Genomic DNA, 14,678 nt, shown 5'->3' with positions numbered 1-14,678 from the left:
AATATTTGAGTAACTTTGTCGTAATATTTGCACCATTTTATATTAGCTGTTACATAGAGTTCTATATATGAAAATTTGCGCAATTTCATGTAGAATACAAAAAAATAACTCATGTTTGTAGTTATTATCATTTTTGAAAATTTTGCATATAAATCAGGATAAATAGAAAAAATTCGACATTCGGTCAACTTTAACTCGACCGAAATGGTCGAAAAACGAAATTGTTAGTTAAAACTCTTACAGTATAGTAATATCCAGTCATTTATCTTCATTTTGCAACAAACGGGAAGTCTCTAGCACAATATTTCGATTTATGGTGAATTTTTGATAAACTTTTTCCTTCCCTCTGTGCCCGGTATCTCGGCCGCAAATCTCCGAAATGTTTGAGTCACTTTGTCGTAATATTTGCACCGTTTTATATTAGCCGTTACATAGAGTTTTATGTATGAAAATGTGTGCAATCTCATGTTGAATACAACAAAAAATAACTCATGGTTGTAGTTTTTATCATTTTTGAAAAAGTTGCATATAAATCACGATAAGTAAAAAAATTTCGACATTTGGTCAATTTTAACTCTACCGAAATGTTCAAAAAATCGCAATTGTAAGCTAAAACTCTTACAGTCTAGTAGTATTCAATCACTTACCTTTAATTTGCAACAAATGGGAAGTGTCTAGCACAATATTTCAATTTATGGTGAATTTTTGAAAAAAACTTTTTCCTTCCCTCTGTGCCCGGTATCTCGGCCGCAAATCTCCGAAATGCTTGAGTCACATTGTCGTAATATTTGCACCATTTTATATTAGCCGTTACATAGAGTTTTATGTATGAAAATGTGTGCAATCTCATGTTGAATACAACAAAAAATAACTCATGGTCATAGCTTTTATCATTTTTGAAATATTTGCATATAAATGATGATAAATAGAAAAAATTCTACATTTGGTCAACTTTAACTCGACCGAAATGGTCGAAAAATGCAATTGTAAGATAAAAACACTTACAGTCTAGTAGTATTCAATCAATGACCTTTATTTTGCAACAAACAGGAATTCTCTAGCACATTATTTCGATGTATGGTGAATTTTTTAAATAAACTTATTTTTTACGTCCTCGCATTATGAATTTATGCATCATTTTGTGCTAATATTTTCTCTGTGTTGCTTTGATTGTTTTACAATTTGTTATATACCAAAATGATCGCAAATTAGTGTAAAATACAACGAAATAAAAATGAGCTCATTAACATTAACTGTTTTGCTCACAGCACGATTTGTATACAATTATATATGAATTTTTTTTTTTCGCATTCATATATTCCAATATTTATATATGATAATGATATTTTTTTTTCAATTCTGATGGTTGCATACTAAACTTCAGGCAGTGACAAAAAAGGAGCCAAAAAGAACTCAATCTTAAAAGCTAAGCGTGCTGTGATTTTTTGAAAAAAAAAAAAAAACTTTTTCTGCTTCCTCGCTCACTCCCGAACCCCGCCAGCATATGGTAGACGATTTCTGAAATACTGGCTAGGTGTTTAAGGGTTAATAACTCTTGACTTTCTATATCCAAAAATGGCTTTTATTTATTACATCTATAAACAAAGTAAATAAATAACACAGTTAGATGTCAGATTAATATTATTATATGATCATATGTCTAGTTGGCGACTGTAAGAGCACTACCAAAATACCATGTTACTGTTACAGAGTTATGGTGCTATCACTAACTGGTTTTCCATTAAAGTGCATGTGGTCAGTCCTGGGAAACATTAGCCTAATCAACATTTTATAGTAAACTGACAAATATGACAGGTAGAAAAGCAGATTACATTTGGAAATTTTATGAAAAAAAAAAAAAAATGGGTGGAAACAGAAAAGGGTATAGAGCTATTTGTAAAAATTGCCAAAATGCAATGGAAGGGCAGATAACCAGAATGAAGACTCATTACAGTAACTGCTCTGCCTTGGAAACTGGTGATGTTATAAAAAGAAGTTGGTAATCGATATGATTTAGGGGGTAATTTTTGTTACTTAGGCTAAACCAGGAAACTGAAATTGGCTAGACTAGTAAACTGAAATTGACACTGAAGGACCTACTGTCACCCATTGTAATTCAGTAATGTCAAGTAGGTTAGATACTTTAGTTCACAGTAGCGTAGGCTAATAATATGATGAAAGAATTTTGACCTTGGCCAAACTCTGATTTTGTAACACTAAATCCTCAGGAAATAAGGCCTAGTTACATTGGCTGAATTTCTCACTTGACAGAAACTTAAAGTTTTAATAGAGAAACTATTACATAAGCTATAGGACAGGTCAGGTTAGTGGGGTATGTTTTAAGGCCTGCCATATACTACAGTAAGTGGTCTGATTGAACAATTTCATCTGAATTTATATTTTTTATATATTTTATTTTTTTTTTTTTTGCTAAAGCACACCCCTAATAAAGATGTTTTCACCAAAATTTAGGCTGATAGGTATGATAATAAAGTTATTAAAAGATGAAATATTTTGTAGGCCAAATAAATTTCAAATCCTACATAATTTTGTAAATGATATACATATAGCCTTTTCATGTTAAATTTTAATCAAACCTTGTAATATTGATTACCAGTATAGCATAGACCTATCAACATGATAATTTTAGATGCTGATGAGCCCGAAGAGCAAGAAATCGAATGCCTCAGTAATCTTGGACCATCAGATTCAAGTTATTGATCAGTCTCTCAGTTAGGCATAACTAGAAGTTCCTGTGCCCCTTGTAACAGTAAATAAACTACTATTGATAGCTCTAGTATGAGACATTCTTACAAGTCTGATAAAAATTTGAAAAGATCAGCTGAATCGAAGGAAGAAATAAAACTAAAAGGAAAAATGGAAAGAAACATTCAACTAGACAGATATTTTATAAAGACAAGTGAAAAAGAAACACAGTTTTGATAAGCAGCTAGCTAGATATTTATATGCAACAAATAGTAGCTTTAGAACAGTAGAGAACCCTTAGTTTCTAAAATTTGTTGAAATAATACGTCCAGGATATAAATTACCTACAAGGAAACAAGTGGGTGGATCAATTTTGAATGAAGTATATGATAAAGAGATTGCTAAAGAGAGTCTTCTTTTGAAAGGCCAGATTGTTTCAATGGGTTTAGATGGCTGTAATAATGAGCCAGGTGTGTGTGCGTCAGTTACTGATGAAAATTCAGAAAGTGTCTTGATTGAAACTCTTGATACATCTGGTTAAATGCATGATGTAACATATCTAACAAGTCTTGCTACCAAAATATTAATGGAAGCGTCTCGAGTGTTTGACGAAAGTGTGTGTAGTTTTGTAACAGGAAGCAACTTAAGAAGGAGTTTGGCTGTAGCATTGCATCGCATGGATGTTCTTCACACATTGTTAACTTATTAGCTCATGATTTAGATGAACCAAATGTGAAATCCCATATGATATAAATTATAAATTATGTAAGGAATACCCATGTTCCTGTAGCGAGATACAAGGAAGCAGGTTGTAAAAAGCCGATTAGGCCTGTTGAGATGAGGCGGAACTCGTATATGAACATGAGCATTAAAAGCAACGCCCAAGATTTAGCCAACCGACTTAAACCTGTATCTATTGCCCTTTCTGATCTACAAAGTGACAAGTGTGAAATAGGCCAAGCAGTGAGGATTTGGACAAATCTTTATTTTTGAACTCTAACAGATACTTCCTGAAAAAGAAGTGGAGAAAGCCAAGAAAAGATATGATCAAGCAATTACAGTTTATCATCTTGCTTACTTACTGGATGCGCCTCAGTAGCGTGGTTGGTATGGTCTTTGCCTGCCATCTCGGTAGCCGCGAGTTCGATTCTCGGCCATTCCACTGAGGGGTCAGAGATGTGTATTTCTAGTGATGGAAGTTCACTCTCGCCGTGGTTCGGAAGTTGCGTAGAGCCGTTGGTCCAGTTGCTGAATGACTGCTGGTTCCGTGCAACGTAAAAACACCATACGAACGAACAGACAAACATACTTACTGGATCCCCATTTCCAAAAGGATGTAGAGAGCATGCCAGAAGATGAAAAATGTAAGGCATTGTCTTTAGCAGAAGAGGAATGTTCAGAATTCTTGCCAGTTATACTTAAGATGAAAGCTAAAGCATATTCTTTTGATAAAGGCTACTTGTTTGAAACATCAGTCATTTCTTATCTCAAAAAAGTTGTGGAGGAAGCATGTAGACGTAAATGAAATAAAATAAGCAAAGAAAAATTAAAACACCATTAAAAACCTAAACAAAATATAAAAACCAAAAAAACCATGGTTTTTTACTGGTTTAAACCATGGTTCAAGCCATTTGGTTTAAACCATTTGGTTAAAATGGCCAACCCTGGAACATGGTTTTTCCTCCATAAATTCAAACTTAGAAATGGAATGGAATATTAAATTTAGACCAAAGGCCAAGCTCTTGGACCTATGAAGTTATTTAGTGCCAAAGGAGAAACAGAATAAAAAGGTTTTATAGGTGTAACAGGAGGAAAACCTCAGAGCTGCAGTATGAAACAATTGTTATGAGAGGGTGGAAAGTATGACACAAGAATGAGAATGTGAAGAGAGGTAGAGTATGTGGTGCAATTTACTCCCTAAGGGAATGTAAATTTAGGCATAAGCTTACGGAACTGCAATGTGTACGAGCATGCTGTGTCTACTGTACCTCTGCCAGGAAATCCTAACATTTAAGCCAGTCCCATAAATGAAAAACAGAAAAGCTGAATGTACACTTAACACCATTGGCTTGTTTTTAAAATGCCAAAAGTTATTGATGCTTGCAACAACTCTTATCAGACTAGTGTAAATAGCGTTGTTGGTAGTAGTACTGTAATCTGCGACATTCTTTTGCTTTTTTTTTTTTTTTCAAATACGGAGTTAACATTGTAACGGAGTTCACATTGTAAACCCCTTTGCGTCTGTTAGTCCTGAATAAATGCTCACCTTAGGAAGATGTGTTTCATCGATCCGCCGCATTTCCTTGGAAACTGAATATCTAATTAGTCAATTAGCCCAATATTATCATAGGTTATGGGCCCAGAAACTAATTGAGAAGAACAGAAACTGATTTTGACAAGAGATTAAAGGTACTATTGGACTCTGTGATTCAAGATGGGTGAACTCGACTCGGGGCCATACGGTTTCGGAATCACGGAGCTGAAAGAGCGAGAAGATTACAAGAATTGGTGTTTCTCCATGACTAATTATTTAAGAAGACAGGGATTTTGGCTGGCTTGCAAGGGACCAAATGACAGATGGGAAAGAGAGCCGCAAAGAAGCTCTTGCTGACATATGGCATAGGGTAGACCCTCGAAATTATCAGTACATGAACAGTGCAAAAGCAGCTAAAGAGGGATGGGATGCTCCGAAAATCAAGTTTGAAACCAAAGGCCATTGGCAGCACGTATATCTGGTTCGAGCCATGAGCCAAGCAAGGTTTCAGGACTTTGGTAATATGGAGGGTTATATTGCACACATCCAGTGGCGGCTCGTCAGTAGGTACTGTGGAACTGCAGCACCCCGTAGAGATTTCACATATATGAACAAAATTATGAATATATACGTGAATATGAGAAATTAAGTATAGAGTAGCCTATCAATAATCCTTAAAAAATTATTGCTATTCTCTTGTTTTTGTAAATAAGAAAAGCAAATGAATTGAAACAATATGTGGAACAGCAGGTGCTCAACAGTTCTAAATTTGCTAGCAGGGTGATACTGCGGTGGCCAGCCAGCGCATACAGGCGAGGGGAGCACCGCCATCTCGAGCAATGTTAGTCTAGCTGTTGGAAGGGGAAGGTGTGTTTTGAGATTCGTCTAAACTTAATCAATGTGTACTATTAGTGATAGTGATCAAATTAGTGACTGTGATGATGATATGTAATGTAATGCAGAATAATCAACGCAGTGGCGAGTTGTAGTAAGTGGGAAAAAATGATAACCACATTAATGCCAATGATATGTTAAAATACTAAAATTCAAAATAGTAGCTTTCTTCCTCGACGAGAGAGAGAGAGAGAGAGAGAGAGAGAGAGAGAGAGAGAGAGAGAGGAGACAAATTGTGAGGGGGGGGGGGGGGTGAGGGAGGGGCGCGAGTGTGTGTGTAATGCTTGTGTCTGTGTTCTAGCTGGGTGCTCTTTAGTGATTTGGTTTTATATAGGCCTATGTTATTTTATTTTACTCGTGATTAAGCCTTTTTATACGTAAGAACTGTGAGTAATTTAATATATAAATTATAATATTTATTATATATTATTATATATATTATATATCTATATATATATATATATATATCTATATTTGTTTATAGTATGTTATATATGTGTGTATATAATGTGTATGTGTTTATGCAGTTAATATCAAGGAATTTTTCAAAAATTATGCAACAGCACCCCTATGAATGATAGCCACGAGCCGCCACTGCACACATCACATCTCTGGGCAAGAAATGGAAAGCCTGGAAGAATTTAAGGACAAATACCTAATAGTCATGATATTCCAAGAATTGCCTAGTGAATATATAAGTTTAGTCATAACTCAGAGTGCTGGGGAAAAGGATATGATTTTAGATACTGTCATCACCAAACTGCTGGATGATAGCTTAGAGATGTCATTTGTACTGAGAGTGGTGGCTGTGCTGCTTTCTTTACCAACAAGATGTCTCCTGGCAAGAAGGGTAATGATAACAAGCAACAGAAGGACACATCCAATATGAGTTGTTGGCACTGCCATGAAAAGGGGTTTCCCATCAAGGAGTGTCCTAAGCCGAAGGAATATGAGGCACCTGCTGATGAGAAGAAATCTGACAAGAAAAGTGTTGGTGGTGGTAAGAGGTTTACTCTAAAGCTAAATTTTGTGTGTGCTTTGTCTGCACAACTAACGGATAGTACAATAGTGATAGATTCGGGTGCTGAAGGACATGTCACTGGACAAGAAATCTCTTTTAAATTTAAATATACTTTGAATTTGATCAGGGTGTTGATGTTGATAATGGAAGATTAAGAGTTGCTGGTAAAGGTGATATAGTAATCATCAAATAATTCAGTTGATAAGGTGTCATGTTCTCTATGTTCCTGGTTTGTGTACTACTTTGTTGCCTTTGAGTCAATGTACTAATTGTGGTATTAATGTCCTGTTTATGTCGAAAGTTTGTAAATTTGTTGGTGCTGATGATTGTTTTGTTAGAGGTCCAGTTTTGGGTACTGGAAGGCGACAAAATTGTTTGTATGTTCTTGATGGAAAACCAGACACTAAGTCAGATTTTGTAAGTAATGTTAAGATTGATTGATTGATCATGGAATTTAGGGCATAGCCCAAGCACTGGGACCGGCAAAGGTCATTCAACGCTGCAGTATTATATGATTTAATGAAATGGATTAAATGAATGAATACGTGAATCAATTAAAATCTCTCACACAAATGACCAATTAAAATTGCAATTAAGAACACCGAACGACACAACAACCAAGACCAAGACGATCTCACATCACATATCAACTAAACCAAAACCATTCACTCTCACTCAAAACCACTTACACTGCAACTAAAGAATCCCACAGCTGAAGTCACAAAAAAGAAAAAAACACACATGTATACATCCATTCAATACCATTTAACCTTAATTAAAAACAGCAAATAAAATTTTTAAATAATGATTAGGTACTTAAGATAATGACTATGAACAAAACAATAAAAAATAAAATCTATATAAAATAAAATGAAATCAATAAGTTAAAATTACCCACCTCTTAAACTTCATAAAAAATCCTTATACATTTTTAAAAACTCATTAGTGCAGAAATATCTGCTTTGTCATCTAGAATATCGGCAAGAGATTTTCCATCAAGGTGGAATCTCTGCCTCTGTTCTCTATAATTTGTACAATGCACCAGGATGTGCTCCACTGATAAGGTAGCATCACACCTAACACACACTGGTGCACTGCCACCTTCTAAAATAAATTTATGGGTTATCCGAGTGGGACCAATACGAAGTCGCCCCAAAACAATTTCTGTTCTCCTCTCTTTTTGAAGAGAAGGGGCCATTTTTCTATGCTTTTCCTTATCTGCTTATATTTCTTATTGTTGGCTAAGAGAGGGGAGGACCATCTCTCTTGCCATTTCCTCAAGATGTACGACTTGATGGATCTCTTCATATCTACATGTGGCACTTTTGTTATCTGATACAAATTACTCACAGCCGCTTCCTTTGCACATCTGTCTGCCTCCTCATTCCCGCGAATTCCGACATGAGCTGGGATCCTGCAAAACATACTGATTTCCTGCGACACGAAATCCAAAAGAGCCGCTCCTGGCCTTTTTATACCAGAGGATGAATTGTATACAGCTGCTTTAATGAATCTAATGCACTTTTTGAGTCACTATATATTAAAAAAATTTTCTTATTCGAGTTCTGAATAATTTCTAAAGCTTTAACTATAGCTGACAACTCTGCAGTGAATATGGAAGCCGACTCAGGCAATTTTGCCTCATAGATTTCATTCCCATGCACAACTGGACACCCAACTCCACTATCAGACTTTGATCCATCAGTGTAGATCTTCACTTGCCCATCATGTTTACTGTCATGCTCCAGAAAATTAGCTTTTATGTCTTCCTCAGACTTGTTTTTCGTCTATTTTCTTAGAGCATAAGGAAATCTTGGGAATAAGCCATGGGGGAACAGGGTTCTAGGTATATTCCACTAGGGAAAATTCCACTACGGTAAGTTCCACTAGGTAAATTCTCTCAAGTCTTGCATCGATAATTTGATAGGATTTTTTTTTGGTTGTAGAGTCCCCCTGTCGTACATGAGCAATTTTAGTCTGGCTTAGGACCTTTGCATAGCTTCCACAAAATAGGATGTGTTGAAGTAATTGATGACCGCAAGGCATTATGGAATCATTCTACCGAATTATTTGCTCTTGGCAAGTCATTTAAAACTCGTTGACGCACATTCCACATATGGATAGGAAACTTAGGAGTTTCTCTTCGTTGACGATGACCACGTCCTCGTAACATGCCAATGTATGAATTTTCAAAATAAGAGATAAAGTCAGAAGGAATGCTATCGTCATCAATTAAAATCGCAAAGCCCTCGACAGCGTCATCAATAGGTAAAAATGCTAATGCGCAAAAGCACTTAATTTTAAGCTGAAAACGTGAATCCGTGTTATATCTCCTACTTTCACCCAGTACACATATTTTGCGCCAAACAGACTGTCCCAGATGAAATACACACCCAACTGTTTTTACATCAGGGAATACTGATGCAAATACATTATGGAGGGCTTGTTCAAAGTCCAATAGGCAGGTAACCGGTCGACAATTTGGCCTTAAATTCAGCAGAGTAGACAAAACATGATGATAAGAGACTTCTTTTTTGTCTGGAAGTAGGGCAAAGAGTCTTGGCACACTTGACCCTCCGATGATATGTATTGTTAAAAGCTGACACCACAATTGTAGACACACCCTAAACGTCCCGTCACAGGCCCAATTTTCCGAGTTTTGTAGATCATCTAAACCATTTTCAGAGGAAAACACTAATATTCTGTCTGGGTCTTCTGTGCCACTGTCAAAAATAAAAAACAAGGATCCATTTTTCAAGTACTTAAATTCATGTGGAATTTCAAAGGCCGACCTACATACTGGGATTCCTAAAGTTTGCTGTCTCCAGTTACGGATGTTGCGTGAAAGTCCAGGAAGCGTTGGCAAGAATGATTGTGCTTCCTCATCGAGATTTTGTAGAGTCGTAGAAATGACTTCCCGTGAAGATACTGTGCACATTCTCATTACATCCGATTTCATAGAATTAACTGCATTTCGGGCTTTAACGTGGGCGCTGTTTGCTGGATGATTATGGGAGCCGTTAGAATGAATAACTTCTGGTATACTGTACGTAGTTGAAAGTTGTATGCAGTCTAGCTTTGCAACCATCATAAAAACGCTCACATCGCCAATATATTTTGGTTTTACTGTTGTTAACTCCATTCTTTTCATATATGTAATTTTCTTCGTCGCAAAGCTTGCGTTTGTTCTTCTCTGAAGTTATGAAAGCTGCCATGACTGAGGGCTTCGAAGTTCAAAAATATACTGATAAGGAAATTTTTCTGTAGCTAAAATTATTTAGTGGAGTAACAAAACATAAAATAACAATTAAATAGTTTACGCAACTCTAACAAGTTGTTTACGTATTTTGAAATAACTACTTATTAGTTTAATTATATACGTACGAGGTTGAAACAATTTATTAGTTATTTGTATATGTAAGGCCTAGGGGTTTTGATTAATAATATATTGTCCATGTGTTCCCTTTGACCTATGGAATGTGGAGAACAGTGCAGAGGTAACGACCTGAGAGTAGCTGATGAATGAGTATTCTGGGGATGGCGTGAGATAAAAATGCTTAGTTCGACAAGTCAATGCACGACAGTTTATGAACTCTTCTCGAAGTGCCTTTGTGAAACTGGATGCAACTAGTGTTGCGAGGCGCTAACGAACTGTGTGTTCGTATGTGCGTGTGTGCCTCTTCCCTTTAATAGTTTCACTCCCAAATCAATGGGAGGATTTTGACAGAGGATCTTGGAGACACAGGCAAGATGCCGTGGCGTTCGCCGGGAGTTTTTATTAACTGTGTTTAGGTGTTCCGGCTGCTTGGGTGAGTGTTGAAGTGTTTTAGCCGAAGACTGGCTTGTTGTCTGTTTGACATTTTTAAGAATATCTGATCTTTAGATTTTGTTGCTAAACTTATGTGTACTTACCGGGATGTGTATTGTATCTTTGAAACAGACGATTCTGGAGGAGAGGGACAAAGAGTTCCCAGATGGGTGTAGACTTTTTTGGTGACTAATGATTACTATCAGACAGTGTACTATTCGGGGTTTTTTGAGTTAGTCTGTAAGACTTGATTATCCATTATTTATTCGTTGTTAATAAACGTTAATGTTATGACGCAACTCTCTCATTTTCATTACCTGTTAGAATGGAGAGAAAGAGGTGGAGAGAGAGAGAGGGATTGCCGAGAGAGAGAGAGAGAGAGAGAGAGGGATTGCCGAGAGAGAGAGAGAGAGAGAGGCTGTGTGTAATGCTTTGTGTAGGTTTGCCTTCCGTTTCGTGTCACACGCTTACCTAATGAATAATGGGGGGGGGGAATCCCCCCATTACATATATATCAAAGAGAAAGATTTTTAAGTTTAAGCGGAGAGAGAGAGAGAGAGAGAGAGACTCTTTAGTGGATTTTACCGTAGTGGAATTTACTGCAGTTGAATTTAGCTATAGTAGAAGTTACCGAACTTACCGTAGTGGAATTTTCCCCAGTGGAATATACCTACCGGTCACCGGGAGCAGAGGATGGTTTTACTTCTTCAACTTTTTGGCGCTGAATTACCATGTCATTTAAACATTCCAACGGTCTTATTTGAAAAGGTTTGGAAGATTTTTCACCAAATTTTCTAGTCACACTCCTCTAAAATTTTTCGTGTGGGGTTCTCTCGAGAGCTTTTTAGTCGCATGGTGTACCGCAACCCAAGCTCTTCTCTTCGCAGATATAAAGGAAGTTCATGAGAGTCAATGCAGATACTCTCAACGGGAGATGTCCTGAAAGCACCTGTACATATTCTTAATCCCATATTATGTACTATGTCCAATTCCTTTAACCTGGACTTGCAGGCAGATGAATATACCTGACAGCCATAGTCCAGTTTTGATTTACATAAGGAATCCAACTTCAGTAAACTTTTCTTATCAGCTCCCCAGTCGAATCCCGATACCACCTTTAAAATATTGAGGGATTTTTTAACCTTTGTTTTTAGAGAGTCAATGTGACTACGCCACGTTAGCTTGCTGTCAAATATCACGCCCAAAAACTTTACTTCTTTTTTGTATGGAATAAGACAATCCTTCAGTTTCAAATTAGGGATAGTTTCATTGCGGATACATCTGGTGAAACGAACGGCCACAGTTTTAGATGAAGAAAATCGGAAACCATGTTCATCAGCCCATTTACTGATGACATTTATTGTCTTTTGCAGGTAGTTACAAGCTGATACAGCGTCGTATGTGGTGACTTAGATGGCAAAGTCATCCACAAACAGTGAAGCCCGAACTGGAGCGGAAACAGATTTCACAATATCAATAGCAATGACAAAGTAGGTAACACTCAATACGCTGCCTTGTGGGACGCCTTCTTCCGTCTCATAACAAGAAGAAAACTTATTCCCAACTCTCACTCTAATATATCGGTCCCTTAAAAAGGAGTTGATAAAGTTTAACATATTGCCCCTGATTCCCATTTCATTGAGCCGTTTAACAATGCCAAATCGCCATGTTGTATCATAGGCCTTCTCCAGATCAAAAAATACCCCAATGTTTGGCATTGATTGGAAAATCCCTGCTGAATCTGATTTGATAATCTCAGTAAAGGGTCCAAGGCTGAACGATTTTTCCTGAAGTAGAACTGAACAGAAGATAACAATCTGCTTTTCTCTAAATGCCACATTAGACGAGAGTTCACCATTTTCTCAAATAATTTACAGACACAGCTTGTTAGTGAAATTGGTCTGTAACTAGTGGGCTGATATGGATCTTTGTTTGGCTTTATGACTGGAACTACTATGGCTATCTTCCAAGATGTGGGAATGATGCCTGTTTCCCAGATCTTATTGAGTATTTTCATTAGATATATTTTAGCATGTTCTGGAAGATGTTTAATCATGTTGTAAGTTATGTTATCTGCACCAGGGGCTGTAGACTCACAAGATGAGAGAGCCTCTTGTAGTTCCTTTAGTGAAAACTTAGTATTATATGCTTCATTGTTTTGAGAGTTAAATCTTATTGACACCTTGGCATTTCGAATCTTACTGAACTGTGGCGTGTAATTTTTGGAGCTTGATATGTCAGCAAAATGCTCACCAAATTTTTCTGCAACATCAGCTGGATTTGAAATAAGGACATTGTTGATTTTTAGAGTAGGAGCAGGTGATGGAACAAATTTCCCACGTAGCTTTTTAATCTTTTTCCATACTAATCTTTCTGGCGTTTTAGAATTGATACCATTAATATAGTGGAGCCAAGATTCCTTTTTAGCTTTTCTAATATATTTTCTTTGTTTGGCTAAGGCCCGTCGGTATGTAGTTTTAGTTGTTCCTGAGGGTTTTGCCTTGAATTATCTATAGCATTTTCTCACTATTCTTCGCAGTCTGCCACAGGTTTGGTCCCACCAGGGAACTGCAGGCCTGCTTGGTTTACCCTTTGTTTTTGGGATATATTTCTCAGCATTTTCCAATATAGTTGAGGTCCAGTAATCATACGCATCTAAGTGTGACTCAAATGACTCTACTTCCGGCTGTAATTGAAAGCTTCCTTCATACTTCTCCAATCTGCTTCGTTTTCCTTCCACTTTATAGGAGATTCAGAGGGTATGTTTCCAGCATACTTTAAATGTATGGAAAGTGATCACTTCCGTGCAAAAGTCATCTACACCCAGTTGAAGTCCAAGTGGACTGAAGGTGAACAAATGCTTAAATCTATAACTGAAAAGACATTGGTGTAGATGAACAAACAAAAAACTTCTTTCAGTTTTCTTCTGAAGATTGAAAAAGAAACCCACAAAATCACTTTGTAACTTGTTTACTTCTAGTATTTAACATTAGTTTTTACCACGCACTCGAGTACTTTCAGGCCCTATCTGTGGCCCATTTTCAAGAGATGTTTGGGATGTTAGCCTGGGTCAAGGCCCAGCAGTCCTCTGGAACTTCTTCTCGCTGAGCTGTCATTTATGTGATGGCTATTCTGGTTGGGTTTCCTTGAGAGTTGCCAATCCCTCTTGTAGCTTTGTTGAGTGCCCCTTTTTCTTAACCATTCCGGGGTATGCTAATGCATCGAAGCTTTTACCGATGTAATTTATTTCTTGTTCTATCTTGCATTAGCATACCCGGAATGGTTCAGAAAAAGGGCACTTAACAAAGATAGAAAAATTTTTTACAGAGCAAATGTAGAGAGTACATGGAATAAAGAAAACAAGAAATAGTTGCCCTCCCTTTTATGCCTAAAATGAAACAAATCACTTCAAAAATGAAAGAAAGTAAATATAAATTTGTATATACCTTTGATAATACCGTAAAAAACAAAGTATGTAAAAATAAACTGGAAGGAGAAGACAGTAATACAGATGATGTAGCGGGGGTATTACTTAATCAATTGCAACAATTGTGAAGACAGAGATGTGGGGGAATCAGGTAGGGGAATAAGGACGAGAGTCCAAAAACATAGAAGGGCAGTACAACTTAACTCTCAGGGGAGTGCTATAGCTAGGCATTGTTGAGAAAAATGACCATAGGATGGATTTCAAAAACAGTAGGCTTATATACAAAAGCAACAAAATTAGTCACAGGAGGGTAGTAGAAGGTGCACTCATCAGAGAGATTAAAAGTAATAGAAGGAAACAAAGGTTTTACCTCAGAAGACCCCATAAGCCGAACTTTGATATTAAAAGAAGCTAAGATTGACCCTGCTGACCTGGAGATTAGGTTTCCTGCCCAACAGACTTTTGGTGGCCACACCCTTACCTCAAGGATTAATCCCATTGACCATCAGCTCAGGATATCAGAGCGACAAGAGGGGATTGGCAACTTCTCAGGAAACCAGAACAGCCA

General features: G+C 37.0%; 1 protein-coding gene across 1 annotated transcript in view; it reads left to right on the top strand.

The window, feature by feature from the left end:
• Positions 1 to 5,815: 5,815 nt before the first annotated feature.
• Positions 5,816 to 14,678, top strand: part of LOC135220174 (uncharacterized) — an 89,827-nt gene continuing 80,964 nt past the window's right edge. The window contains exon 1 of the mRNA XM_064257463.1: positions 5,816 to 5,948. The gene's annotated coding sequence lies outside the window, so the exon portion shown is untranslated. The remainder of the gene's footprint in view (positions 5,949 to 14,678) is intronic.

Source organism: Macrobrachium nipponense, chromosome 1 (genome assembly GCF_015104395.2).
Source record: "Macrobrachium nipponense isolate FS-2020 chromosome 1, ASM1510439v2, whole genome shotgun sequence".
Lineage (NCBI taxonomy): Eukaryota > Metazoa > Arthropoda > Malacostraca > Decapoda > Palaemonidae > Macrobrachium > Macrobrachium nipponense.
The sequence above is the reverse complement of the archived record's forward strand: the minus strand, read 5'-3'. Positions and strand labels throughout refer to the sequence as shown.